The 14,077-nt window shown below is 38.3% G+C and overlaps 1 pseudogene; it reads left to right on the forward strand.

The window, feature by feature from the left end:
• The window catches only part of LOC102854116, a 30,415-nt pseudogene extending 20,722 nt beyond the window's left edge, over positions 1-9,693 (forward strand).
• The last annotated feature ends 4,384 nt before the right edge of the window (positions 9,694-14,077 follow it).

A 14,077-nucleotide genomic window follows, 5' to 3' on the forward strand; every position in this document is an offset into this window, starting at 1 on the left:
GATCATTCTCTCTCCAGCTCCATTTCTGTCACCGAATCCATGTTTTCCAACTACTGAATCTTCTTCTTTGTTCCCGACTTTTGCATTCCGGTCACCCATTATTATCAATGCATCTTGATTGCATGTTCGAAAAATCTCTGATTGTAAAAGTTAGTAAAAATCTTCTAGCTCCTCTTCCTTGACTCTGGTTGTCTTATAAGGACAAATACTGCATAAGAACATTACTATAAAAACAGAAGGGTAACTACTAAGATTTGGATAAAAGACCAAAGAGGGAAGGGGGAAAATGAGGGGGTTTGACTTATTTTAAGATTCACCCTTGTTGTTGTCATCGTTGTCATTGTTGTTGTTAAGAACCATTGAGACATAGGCAACTCATAGCGACCCTGTGAACAAAAGACCTGACACTTGTATGACGTTCATCATTTCTCCAGGTTCTTAGGGTTTCCAGAGGCAATCTATTTTGGAAGTGGATGCCATAGTTTCTTTCTTTCAATTGCTGAGTAGTATTTTCTTGTATGTGACCCCATGTGACACCAACTCTTTGCACTAATCTACTAATCTAAAGGTTGGTGAGTCAAATCCACCCAGAGGTGCCATAGAAGAATGACCTGATGATCTACTTCCATAAAGATGAACAACACTCAATTCAACTCATTGTTGTCAGTGAAAACAACTCTGAAGATCACCCATTTTTCTCTCATGAAGAATCCCACACTGGTGGATTGAAATTGCCTTTGAGTTAGCAGCTCAGATGTCATGGACTAAGGCAGCAGAGCTTTCTTCATAAAGACTGCATACAAGAAAATTCCATGGAACCATCCTCATCTGTAGCACAGGAGTCAGAATTCAACTGAAGGCAACAGGTTTTATTCCATTGTGTAGACTGACTTCATTTCCTTCATCCCCACTCCTATCAAATTGTGTTACTCTGTGATTAACACACACATGCATGCACATCCTTCCTCCTCTACTTCCATCTCCCTCCTTGGATCCTCATAATCATTCTACAATAATAATTTTATACAGTATTTGTCCTTATTGGACACTCAGCATGATGCTCTCCACACTTAAGTTTGTTCATCCATTTACCAGTTGGTGGGAACTTGCATTTATTTACAGGTTTTTGAAATTATAAAGAAAGCTGCTATAATCATTCACATATATTATGAACATAAACAGTTCTCTTGGGTAAATACCTAGGAATGAAATTCCTTAAGCACAATATAGATGTGTGTTTACCTTTAGTAGATACTATTGTTGTTACTTGTCAGAAAATTCATCTTCAATTCACAGTGATCCCACATGACTGAGTAGAACTGACCTAAAGGTTTTTCCTTTTAAAAACCCCAAACAATGCACTGTCATCACATCATCACAGAGCCACAGAGGGTTTTCAGAGGCTGTAAATTACTCAGGAGATTGTGCATTGAAACCATCAAAGAGGCTACCAGGTTTGGACTAGCAGAGCATCAGCCTACAGACTGTCCCCCAGAGCATGCTGCAAGGGTCTATAGGCTGTAGTGTTTACAGTGTTGACTACAGTCATCAAGTCTCTTCTGCTGAGCCCATAGATAAATGTGAACTACCAAGCTATAAGCAGAGAGCTTACCCATCACACTGCCTAAATTCTATTAGTACCTACAACAGACATTCAAGAAATGTTATATTAGAAGAAAATGGTATTTGCTATAAAAAAATAGAATAAATAAAAATGGAATGGATAAATAAATGACATTTTAGTGCTACAGTTATCTTTTAGACACCAACATAAGCATTATAATTTGTGTTTAAAAAGGATTAATTGCTAATTTAAGTAGATTGGTTTAGAGCATTTGAGGAGCCAGAAAGAAGAGACAACAGTTTGCTCTCTCTCTTCTTCCCAAGAAACAGCAGGTGAGAGCCTGACAAGATGTGCCAGGGAGGGTTCACAAAGCCCTGGGAGCAGGGACTGATGGCAGAAACACTGCCCTACGCACCTGACCTGAGACCTCCATCACAGCCAGCAGAGTGCAGTGCACTCCACGGCATTCTCCATTATGCTCCAAATTGGTTGCCTTCAACTTGGGAGTCTTTAATCAGAAAACATTTAGCTGCCAAAACATTATCAATTCAGCCATATGGATAATGTATCAGCAGGTAATCCACAATTAGTGTAACTGTCAGTCAGGGGCAGCCCTTGGGAACACAACAGACCCAGAGCCCTGACTCCTCCTTTGCTGCTTGTTTTCCACAGCCCTCATCACAGCTGCATTCACCCAGAGCATCTCCCACACCTTGTGATGTACCCCTACAGGGAAGATACCCACTTCTGACATGCAGCCGGTATCCATAGTCCTCACTACAGCTGCATTCACCCAGAATATCCCCTGTGTGATGTGCATCTACAGGGACTTGTGGGAGCAGTGAAGGGATTGCCTTTAATGGTGAGCAAAAGACTTGAGCACAGGTGATTGGAGACCTCTCGATCTCACAATTCACTGTATTGTTTTAGCCTGTGATTGGTCCTGCTAGCATGTCACTGCCTTTCAGGCATTGCTATGAGGCCCAGATTAAAAATGTTTTTCTGTGCTCCCAAGTACCTGCCCTCCAAGCAAGTTCCTCCCAGTCCCAGGACTTTGCTCCCTAGGTCATTTCATTCCATCCTCAGAATGGCCTTCTCTCTGCTACCCCACATCCCAAATTTCTAGGACTTTTATAAATGTGGTCGTGGTTAACTACAACCATTCTCTAACTCAAGCTAATTCCCATTCATCCCTTCACCACAACAAAATGTCTTTTCTAATCAAAAGAATTTTTAAGTGTTTCTAGAGAAGAAACAGCAGCTGAAACAGAACAGCAGCTAAGACAGAATGGCAACTGAGACAGTGTGGCAGTGAGAAGCAGCAGAGAGACACGGCAGTGAGCCAGATAGCTGACATTTGAGTGAGAGAAGAGAAAAGCAACTGTCAGCACAGGCTTGAGAGCTGCTTGCTGACATGACACACACTCCAGAGGGCTGTTTGCTGACATCATGCACGTGCTGGGGAGTTGCTTGCTTATGCCACTCACACTTCAAGGAGCTGTTGACTAGGGAGAGATGCACCAAGAAAAGATGCACAAGGGAGCAACACACCAGGGTGAGCAGGAAAGCTGAAATCTGAGTGTGTGTGAGCCCAGAACGCCATTCCCATCAGCACCAGCCCATGTCCAGAAATCTGGTCCCAATGCCACTGGCCTGAGTCCAGAACACCACTTCTGACATGCACCAGGAGCAATGCTGGAACCTGAGTGAGGTACTTTGTGGTCACTGCTATTTGACTAGATCACGTGGGACCCCTTAAGCTCAATCAGAAGGGAGTGAGACAGCAGGAGTGCATTTTTTAAGGGAAAACCAAGGCTTCCTGGTTTTCTAATCAGGTCTTCACACTCCACCTTGCATCTTCTCACATCCAGTCCATCAACTGCCCAGAGCACTACGGGCTACCCTAACTGTAGCAGTTGTCTAACAGAGGAGGCTGCTTCCACAGATCTTTTTTATATCAAACTGAGAGATACCCAGGCAGGGTAGCTACCCATCCTCTTCTGGAGTGGTGACTTCAGATCAAGAATCTGCTATTGCCTCAGACATGAAAAACTCTAACACAGAAATGTCACCTAGAAAGCAGACTATTACCCCCTATGCAAGCCCAAAGCAAGATGTCACCAAAAAAAAATTCACACAGTACCAATGAATTTCCTGAAGGCAGAAAGTCTGATGGAATGTTCTGACACAGAATTTAAAAGAACAATGATTGAATATTTTAAATATGTAAAAGATAAACTTGAAGAATTACAGAAGACTGCAAGCAAAAGCCAGGAGGAGCTTTAAAAAAAAATCCAAAACAATGCAGATAAAGCAAGTGAGGCATTAGAAGCTCTGAAAAAAACAAGAAACCACAATCCAAAATATGAAGTCCAAGGTTTCAGATGCTGTCAACTTAATGGACCATCACATGAACAGGGTTGAAGAGATGGAACACAGAACCAGAGAACTAAAAGATAGCATTGTCACCACTGACTTGCTAGAATAAAAAGTAGAATCAAAAAAGAAGGAAAAAGAAGAAAATCTAAGAATAATGTGGGACACCATAAAGAAAATAACATGCACATAATCAAAATCCCAGAACAAGAAGGAGCAAATAAATTCACTGGAAAAGTTGTGGAAGAATTACTAGAAGAAAATTTCCCAGGCATAATGAAGAATGAGATAATACATATTCAAGAAACTGAAAGAACACCATAAAGAATAGACCACAAAAGAAAAACACTAAGACATATTATAGTCAAATTTGCCAGAACCAAAGATAAGGAGAGAATCTGAAAGCAGCAAGGAAGAAACAAAGAGTAACCTATAAAGGAAAGCATGTAAGATTAAATACCAATTTCTCATCAGAAACCATGAGAGCAAGAAGACAATGGAATGACATATATTAAACACCCAACACAAGTGTCAATGAAGAATATTATACCCAGCAAAACTGTCCATCAAATATGAAGGAAAGATCAAGATATTCCCAGAAAAACTGAACCTAAGGGAGTTTGTAAAAACAAGACCAGCATTGCAGGAAACGCTGGGAGACATCCTTATACAGAGGTGCCACAGAAAGCAGAATGGGCCAAAGTAACTAGCAACAACACCAAAAAGAACTCAACAAAATGATAGCAACAAAATCTTGCCTCTCAATGATCACACTGAATGTAAATGGTTTAAATGAACCACTGAAGAGAAAAAGAGTAGCAGATTGGATTAAAAAACAAACAAACCCCAAATCCATCATTATGCTGTCTACAAGAGAAACACCTGAAAAATAAAGATAAAGAAAGACTAAAAATAAAAGGGTGGGGGGAAAAATATACCAAGCAAATGGCAACCAGAGAAAAGCAGGAGGAGCAATATTAATTTCTGATAAAATATATTTCAATGCAAAAACCATCATAAAGGACAAGGAAGGTCACCACATAATGATTAAGGGGTCAATAGAAAAAGAAGATATTATAATAATAATAAATATCTATGCACCAAACTAAAAACCTGTAAAATATATAAAACAAACATTAACAAAACTGAAAAAGGAAATAAACAACACTACTAGAGTAGACGGAGATTTCAATACACCATTCTCAAGAAAAGACAGAACCACTAGGGAAAAAAAACTCAACAAAGATGCTAAAGAATTAAACCATAAAATAAACCAACTAGATCTCATAGATATATATATATAGGCTGACACACCCAAAAAAAAGCACAGTATACCTTCTTGTCCAATGTGCATAGAACGTTCTCCAGAATAGATCACATTTTAAGACAGAAGGCAAGTATCAATAAAATAAAAAACATAGAAATAATACAAAGTATTATCAGACCACAATGCTAAAAAATTAGAAATAATAGAGGACAAAGGAGAAAGGAAAAAAGCATACATTTGGAAGCTAAACAACACCTTGCTTGAACACAAGTGAATATTAGAAGACATAAAAAATGAAATATAAAAGTTTCTTGAAACAAATGACAATAAAAACACAACTTACCAGAACTTCTGGGAAACAGCCAGAGCAGTAATTAGAGGTCAATTTATACCAATTAGCAGACTCATTAAAAGACAGGGGGAAATGACCATGGACTCTCTAACCCAATATCTCCAACAAATTGAAAAAGAACAGCAAAAAAACTAGACACCCACCAAAAACCCTGAAATTATAAAAATTAGGGCAGAAATAAATGATATAGAAAACATAAAAACCAATTTAAAAGATCAACAAACAGTTAACAAAACTAACAAAAGAAAAGACACAAAATTCTGAATAAGGGATGAAATGGGCAATGTCACAATGTAACCAACTAAAATTAAAAGGCTACCATTAAAATATTATGAAAAATTATGCTCAAACAAATAAGAAAACCTAGAGGAAATGGACAAATACTTAGAAATTCACAACCTACCTAAACTGGCACAAACCGAAGTTGAACACCTGAACAGGCCCATTACAGGAAAAGAAATTGAAAAGATAATAAAATAACTTCCAGCCAAAAAAAAACCAAAACACCCTGGACCAGATGGTTTTACAAGTAAATTTTATCAAACATTCAGAGAAGAACTTTTACCAATTCTACAATAACTATTTCAGAAAATAGAAAAAGATGGAATTCTCCCAGACTCAATCTATGAAGCAGACATATCCTTGACACCAAAACCAAGTAAAGACACTATCAAAATAGAAAACTATAGGCCAATATCTCTCATGATCACAGATGCAAAAATCCTGAATAAAATTGTGGCTAATAGAATCCAAAGATACATCAAAAATAATTCACCATGACCAAGTGGGATTCATAACAGGTATGCAAGGGTGGTTCAACATAAGAAAAACAATCAGTGTAATTCATCACATTATCAAAGCAAAGAACAAGAAACACATGATCTTTTCAATTGATGCAGGGAAAGGCCTTTGACAAAATACCTTTCTTGATTAAAACACTCAACAAAATAGGAATAGAAGGGAATTTCCTCAACATAGTAAAAAGCATATACACAAATCTGAGAGCCAACATTGATCACAATGGAGAGAAGCTTAAGGCATTTCCTTTAGGAACAGGAACAAGACAAGAATGGCCACTATCACCTCTCCTATTCAATATTGTATTAGAAGTCTTAGCAATAGCAATAAGACAAAAGAAGGAAGGAAATAAGAGGTATCCAAATTTGCAAAGAGGACTAAAATTATCTCTATATGCAGATGATACTTAGAGAACCCTAAAGATTCAGCAAGAAAACTACTGGACATAATTGAGCAAAGTTGCAGGATACAAGCTCATCATACAAAATTTAATTGGATTTCTCTACAGTGACAAAAAGAATACAGAACTGTAACTAAGAAAAACAATACCCTTCACAATAGCTAATCACAAGATTAAATACTTGGGAGTAAATATAACTAGAAATACAAAGGATCTATTCAAAGAAAATTACAGAACATTACTACAAGAAACAAAAAAGACCTGGAAAAATGGAAGAATATCCCTTGCTCATGGATAAGAAGATACAATATTGCAAAAAAGACAATCCTACCAAAGGCAATCTACACATTCAATGCAATAACAATATGAATACTCATTCCATTCTTCAATGAGCTGGAAAAGGCAATCTCCAATTTTATTCGGAATGGAAAGACACTCTGAATAAGAGAAACAAGGTAGGAGGCAACTTACTCTGATTTCAAATCCTACTACATTGCCATGGTGGTACTGGTACAATGGCAGACACATAGGTTAATGGAATAGAATTGAGACCTGAGAAAGCAGCTCATCTACCTATGGTCAACTGATTTCTTCAAGGAGATGAAATTAGTTAAGTGGGAAAACAACAGCCTTTTTAACAAATGGTGTTGGAAAAAATTGGAAAACCATCTGCAGAAAACTCAAGTAAGATCCACAACTCACTCCATACACAAAAAAAACAACTCTAAGTGGATCAAGGACCTAGGACTAAAAGCAAGGATTATAAACTTCATTAGAGAAAATCTTGGAAGAACCCTAGAAGCTTTAATTCACAACAAGAACACTCTCCCAAGTATCCTGAAAAACCTACAACCAGGAGAAGATAAAATAAATGAGTGTGGCTTTCTAAGAATCAAATCCATATGCACATCCAAAATCTTCTCCAACAGAGTAAACAGGGAAGCCACAGACTAGGAAAAAATATCTGGTAATGATATGTCTGATAAGAAACTTATATGTAGAATTTATAGAATACTAGAGTGCCACAAGATAAACAACCCAATAGCAAAATGAGCACGGGATATGAGCAGACACTTCACCAAAGAAGACATTCAGATGGCAAACAAACACATGAAGAAGTATTCAAAATCCCTAGCTCTAAGAGAGATACAAATCAAAACGACTATGAGATATCATCTCACTATGATATATCATCTCACCCCAGTAAGAAGAGCAAAATTCAATAGAGCAGCAAACATAAAATGCTGGTGAGGTTGTGGAGAAACTGGAACCCTTTATTCACTGTTAGTGGGAGTGTAAAATGGTAAAACCACTATGGAAAGCAGTATGATGGTTTCTCAAAAAGTTAGAAATAGAAATGCCATTTGACCCAGCAATTCCAAGACTGGAAATATAGCCTAAAGAAACCAGAACTGCCACCCAAACAGCTATATGCACACCCATGTTTATTGCTGCTTTGCTCACAATAGCCAAGAATTGGAAACAACCCAAGTGCCCATCAACAAATGAATGGATAGAGAAGCTGTAGTATATTCACACAATGGAGTATTATGTAGCACTGAAAAACAAAGAACTCATGAAATAGTTTACAAAATGGGTGACTATGGAGGACACTATGCTAAGTTAAATAGCTCAGTCACAACAAGATAAATACTGGACTTAAAAAAAAAAGAATTATCCTTGAAGGTTGAATTACAGTAGTTGAGGGAAGGGGACTGTTGCCACAAGGAAAACACAGAGATCTGCAAACTTCTGCAAAGCTAAGCAGAAAGGAATTTTCTTTTATACGACAGTTTTAACAATACTAGAAAGGTATGGGTAAAGTTAGATAGGGAGTGAGCATGTAGGGCGAATTGGTAAAGGCAGCAGAGATGAAACAGATCTTTTATTCCAAGGCCAGCTTCATGGCATCTAAAAATAACGTGTGTAAGCTTGTCATAGGCAAACAAGAGAGGCTCTATAAATCTTAAATAAGCCATAGCAAGAAGGACAGCTCCTTGCAGTAAACTATTTCTAGAGCACCAGGAGGAATGAGAGTGAGTGGGTTAGGGGATTTCCTTAAACATCGCTTTCCAGGATCATAGGGGACAAGTAAAGTGTCAGAATCTAGAGAAATTTCTCAACAGATTCAACCAGAGGCTTAAGAGGGTACAAGGTGAACAAACACCAGGTTCTCCATAAGGCAAAAGAGAAAGAAAGAAGTAGATAATCTTGGTACTATAAGAGAAGAATGGATTTGATAAACAGGATCTAATAACCCACCTGTTAGTGATACTTGACAAAGAAATTGTGAATATTTTGTTGATAGTTGTTTTGAGGAAGCTCAGAAGGTTGTTGCCAAATGCTGGTCACCTACTGAAAAGAAGAAGCAGGTAGATATAAGTATAAAATTTTGGAAAAATGGGTTCACAGTCAATGATGACTTCGAAAGTTATTCTGATGGTGCAAGCCAGTAGTTTCTGAACTCCATCAAAAAGGGGGAATTACAGGGGATTTATGATAAAGAAGACATGGGCATTAAAGTTGAAGATAAGAAAAATGAAGTTTGTATGTCAACCAAGCCTGTATCCCAGCCCTTCTCAGGAGCAGGTAACAGATTCGGAAGTGCCACACCAAAAATTGTTTAGAAAATAAGGAGTATTTGGGTTGAGAATAAAAACAACCTGTCTACCCTCCCGTTAAACAATCTGGAACCAATCACTAACATACAGATCTGGTTGGCCAATGGGAAAAACATTATCTAGAAATTTAACATTTCTTATAGGGTGAGCCACGTCGAAGACTTCATGAAAAGATACCAAGGATTTCAAAGAAGTCCTCCTTTTTCTCTGGCAACAGCTCTTGCCTTCCTCGGATTGTTAGAGAAGATACTCACTCTGGAAGAAGCACATTTACAGAATGCTGTGATCATTCAAAGATTTACAAAAACCCTCTAAGCCTTTTAGAGAACTTTCATAGCTTTGGTTTTTGGTAGAGTAACTAGTTTATTTTGGAGAAATGGTGGTGATAAATGAACATTTAAGTAAAAGTGAAGGAAAAGAATAGTCAAATTCGGTGGGCTTTTCGTTCAAGAACTATTTAACTTTCACATTTTTACTAAGTATAAGCCAGTGAAATACAATGTAACTAGAAACTACATTCAGTGCACTTTTTCCAAAAAGCTGCTCAGAGATACTATACCTATTTTGAAATACCAATTAATTAGCATAAGGCTTAATCTGGTATAAATTAGCAAATATGTTCATACTACCATTCATTAAAAGTAGTGTTTAATTACGTTTCAAAAAAAAGACAAATATTGCATAATGCCACTCTTATAAAACAGGACTGGCGTGAGGGTTGAGAGGAAATTAAGGAAAGAAGGGATAAATAATCTACACAGCACTGAAACAGACAAGGGAGAGAACTGTATAAAAGGAATGTATGATTAGGTGTTATTGGCATGACAAGAGTCCAGAATAAGAGCTGCACAGTAAAGTGGGGCAGCAGGGAGGGGGGGCAGCTGTATAGCAACGAAAGAACTTTTTCCCCAAGAAAAAAGCAATCTGGGGGTGGGGGGAAAGAGAGAAAAATGTGCAACAATGAAGAATTAGAAACCCAAGTTCTTTATAAACTTTCATTAAAATCTCAAACTTTCATTAAAATCTCAAATAAAAAAAATATAAAAAAGTGTTTCTAGTTGCAAACATACGTTTATACTATTTAAACATGTACAACTGTTGAACACTTGACTGTAGTGTACAGATTTTTTATGTGTAAGGAGTCTTTGTACTTCAGAGTAACTTATTTTATGGTTAGGTAATGAAACAATGATATACATAGCTGCCATTGTTTGTATTAGTGTTTTCCTTTTATTTGCCATTATTACAATTTTGTATTTATTTTATATGAGTGGATTTTGGTTTTCTTGATTCTATAATGTTTACTTAAGCTTGTTGGCCTGCCCTTTGTTTATCTGCATATTTAATGTATGATCAGAATTAATATAGAGACTGTAGTAACTGTAATTAATGTTGCTAAAGGGCTGGTCACCCATGGATCTGGCTGACGAATGCATTTGGAATAACTTTAGTAACCGATCACCTTTTTAGAAAGTTAGATATGAACATCAGTTGTTGTTGTTGTGAAGTGCTGTAGAGTTCCAGGCGACTCATAACAACCCTATGAAAGAAAGTCCTAGACACCTCCTGTATAACTTTCATCTTTTCTCCAGGTTCATAGGGTTTCCAGAAGCAAGCTATTTTGGAAGTGGATGCCACTCCTGCTTCCAAGCTTGTTTTAATCGGGGAGTACCACCAAACACTGTCTGCCATGGGTAACCATTTGACTCATCAGTGTCACAGTTTTCAGCTTCACAGCAACCGTGAGTTACCTCTGTACAGCAAGTGGACATACCAGGGTTACACGACCTAGAAGAATGTTTCACCAAAAACAATTAAAGATTGGCCTGAGAGCCGAGGGCCCGAGGGCCCAATAAGATTTTAAGCTAGGACCTGGAGCAGTCCATAAACATCAGAAGAAACAGTTTTCTCAACAAAAATTAATAGCTGGTTCTGGGGGATTTTTTTAATGTAGAAAAAAAATAAAGTTGGTTTTGCTTGTGGTTTGTTTTTATTTTTTTAAAAAAAGAAAATAAAAGATGTCTTTCCTGGCTCTCTCTACACAAGAGCCCCCAAGGAGATGTATGGGTCTTTCTTAGCTCTTATGACACCTGAAACGATGAAAGCTACTAGCATGATCCTTAGTGGAAGCCCAGGAAATCCCAGACAGCATGTGGAACAGGCCGCAAGGGTTTCAGGGCTGTAAGTCTCCAAGCAAACTTGTGGTTGACTCATTATATACACTCAATCTAAACCTAAGATATTAATGAAGTGAACAAAAGGTCTCTACGAATCTCCATATCTTTAATTAAGACATTTTGTCTTAAGTTACAGTGGCATATTTTTATCATCATTATTGCTATTATAAATGACCTGGATTTCTCATTTACAGGAATTAAACAATAAACTGAACTCATTGCCATCTATCAGAACTGCCTCATAGCTGATCCTCCAGTCGATTTTCAAAGACAGTAAATCGTACAGCAACAGTTCATCTCTCTCCCACAGAGTAGGTGGTGGATTTGGACCATCTGCCTTTGTGTTGACGTGCAATCCCTTATGGATGAGGCTACTAGAGCTCCCTTTATAGGAACTTCCTTTATAGGAACTACGTTGATGAAAATCACTGTTATTAAAACAAGGCTAGGTCTTCCCCTTCTCTTTGGGAGAGCATAGAAATAAGAGAATAGCATGTTTTTACTGAAGCATTAGAATTGAGTTAAAATCAAGCACTTAACTCTAGGTTCTAACTTATAGTCTGGATATTAAAATGAGTGAGAGGCCTTGGACAGTTGTCACATGACTAAAGTTTTGGCTTAGTTAAAGTCTAAGTATTTAGGTTGTGAACTGTCAGCTCATTTGCTTTCCCTTTTCCTTACCTTTCTCTGGTACTTGTTAAAATTCCCACCCATGGAGGGCCTGGATAAAGATCACAGAACCTTCAATTCTCCAAAGTGCGCCTGCCCCTCACAGTATCTCCAAGCAGGAGGGAGCCTGGAGGACTGACTCTTGAACTCCTTTCTTTCCTTGGTTCTCCAGTGTTCATCAGCCACTTTGCTCCACCAGCCTGTTTATCTTTGCATTCTTTGTCCGAGACTTCTGTATTTGTGTGCTTCGTCTCCTACATTAAGCCTGGGGATAATATTCACAGACCCAGCCCTGTCATACAGCACTATCCTATGATCAGGTAACTGAACCCTGAGTTCATGCCCAGAGGGATGACTATAGGCCCAGAAGCTCTGCCTTTTGAGAGGTGAGGTGAACACAAAGTCAAGAAAATATACCTATCCAGAAACTACCACCTCGCCTTCTAGACTATGCTATGGGTGTCCAGGAGCCTGAAATGCTCTGTCCAAAGGATCACTGCCACTTCCTGGGCCTGCATCGGTGCCTGATCTTCCTGAAGCCAGGTCGCATCACTGCTATGACCTGGAGGCATGAGACATAACCCAGAAGTAGCATATTTAGGTGACTCCTCAGAATACTAGGTTCTGGGGGGCAAGGGAAATGGAGGCTTCTGGTTGAGGGCTAGGGCCTGGGAGGGAGGAGGAAGACTTCACACGTGCTGTCACATATCAGTGCAGAACTTCACTGCCTAGAAGGATATGGCCTTTCAGGTCACTAGAAAACAATATCATTGAATGATTGTTATTTCATTTATAACTTAAAAATAGACTGTATGGTATAAAATCAACTTGCGCTGGAGTTAATTCTGACTCATGACAGCAACATGGGTATCAGAGTAGAATTTTACTCCCTAGCATTTTTGATGGCTGATTTTTTTTTTTTTCAGATCACTAAGCCTTTCTTCTTATGGGTAAACTTGAACCACCAACCTCTTGATTAACTATTTGTGTTACTCAAAGACTTCAGACATATTCTCTTCCTTAGAACCCCATAGTGTTAAGGGTAGGCCTGCTAGCATATAGTAGGCTACCACGGAGTAGTGGCTGTGTAAATGAATGAAGCCCATGTAAAATTATATATATGTGATAATATGATTTGAAAACTATATTGTAATCCTCTGTGATCCAATCAACCAAATAGTTGTAAAATGATGGAGGGCAGAACGTAATATTCCTTAATGTCATCACAATCCTAATTGGTTGGAGGAAGAGTTCCCCAGGGATGTAATCTGTACTTTTATCTCACATGAAATAAAAGAGAAGGAAAACAAGGGGAGAGTAAGTTACCTTTAATATGCCCAATAAATAATCACCAGGAGTGGCCTGTGTCCTTTCAGATTGAGTCTCTGCTCCTGGAAGCTCCACAAAACCAAAACAATGGGTACCTCCAAGGAATGCTGGGCTTGAAGATGCTGAAGGAAATACGGACTTTGCTCCATGACTGACACACAGAGAAAGTCTTCCCCTAGGCTGGCACCTTGCTTTTGGACTCCTAGTCTCCTAAAGTTCAAGTGCATAAATTTGTTAAAGCCATTCATTTGAGGTATCTCTGTTTTAACACCATTAGACAATTAAGACAGTAAGCATGTGAAATTGTTTACTACACAATAAGTAAGCACAAGTAAACCCTTCCTTACCTTGTTTACATCATCCAGTCCCTGTCAGGGATTACAGTGTTGAAGAGGCTTTGATTCTGTAGGAAGGTGGTGTGGAATTGGGAAAGAAACAAATACCAGTGTTACCTAGAAGAGTCCTTGATGTATTGGGGGGAAATGTAGAATTGCTCACTTCAGATGGGTAAAGAAGCACAAGGA

Source organism: Elephantulus edwardii, unplaced genomic scaffold (assembly GCF_000299155.1).
Source record: "Elephantulus edwardii isolate Elephantulus edwardi_28Jun2011 unplaced genomic scaffold, EleEdw1.0 scaffold00320, whole genome shotgun sequence".
Classification (NCBI taxonomy): Eukaryota; Metazoa; Chordata; class Mammalia; order Macroscelidea; family Macroscelididae; genus Elephantulus; species Elephantulus edwardii.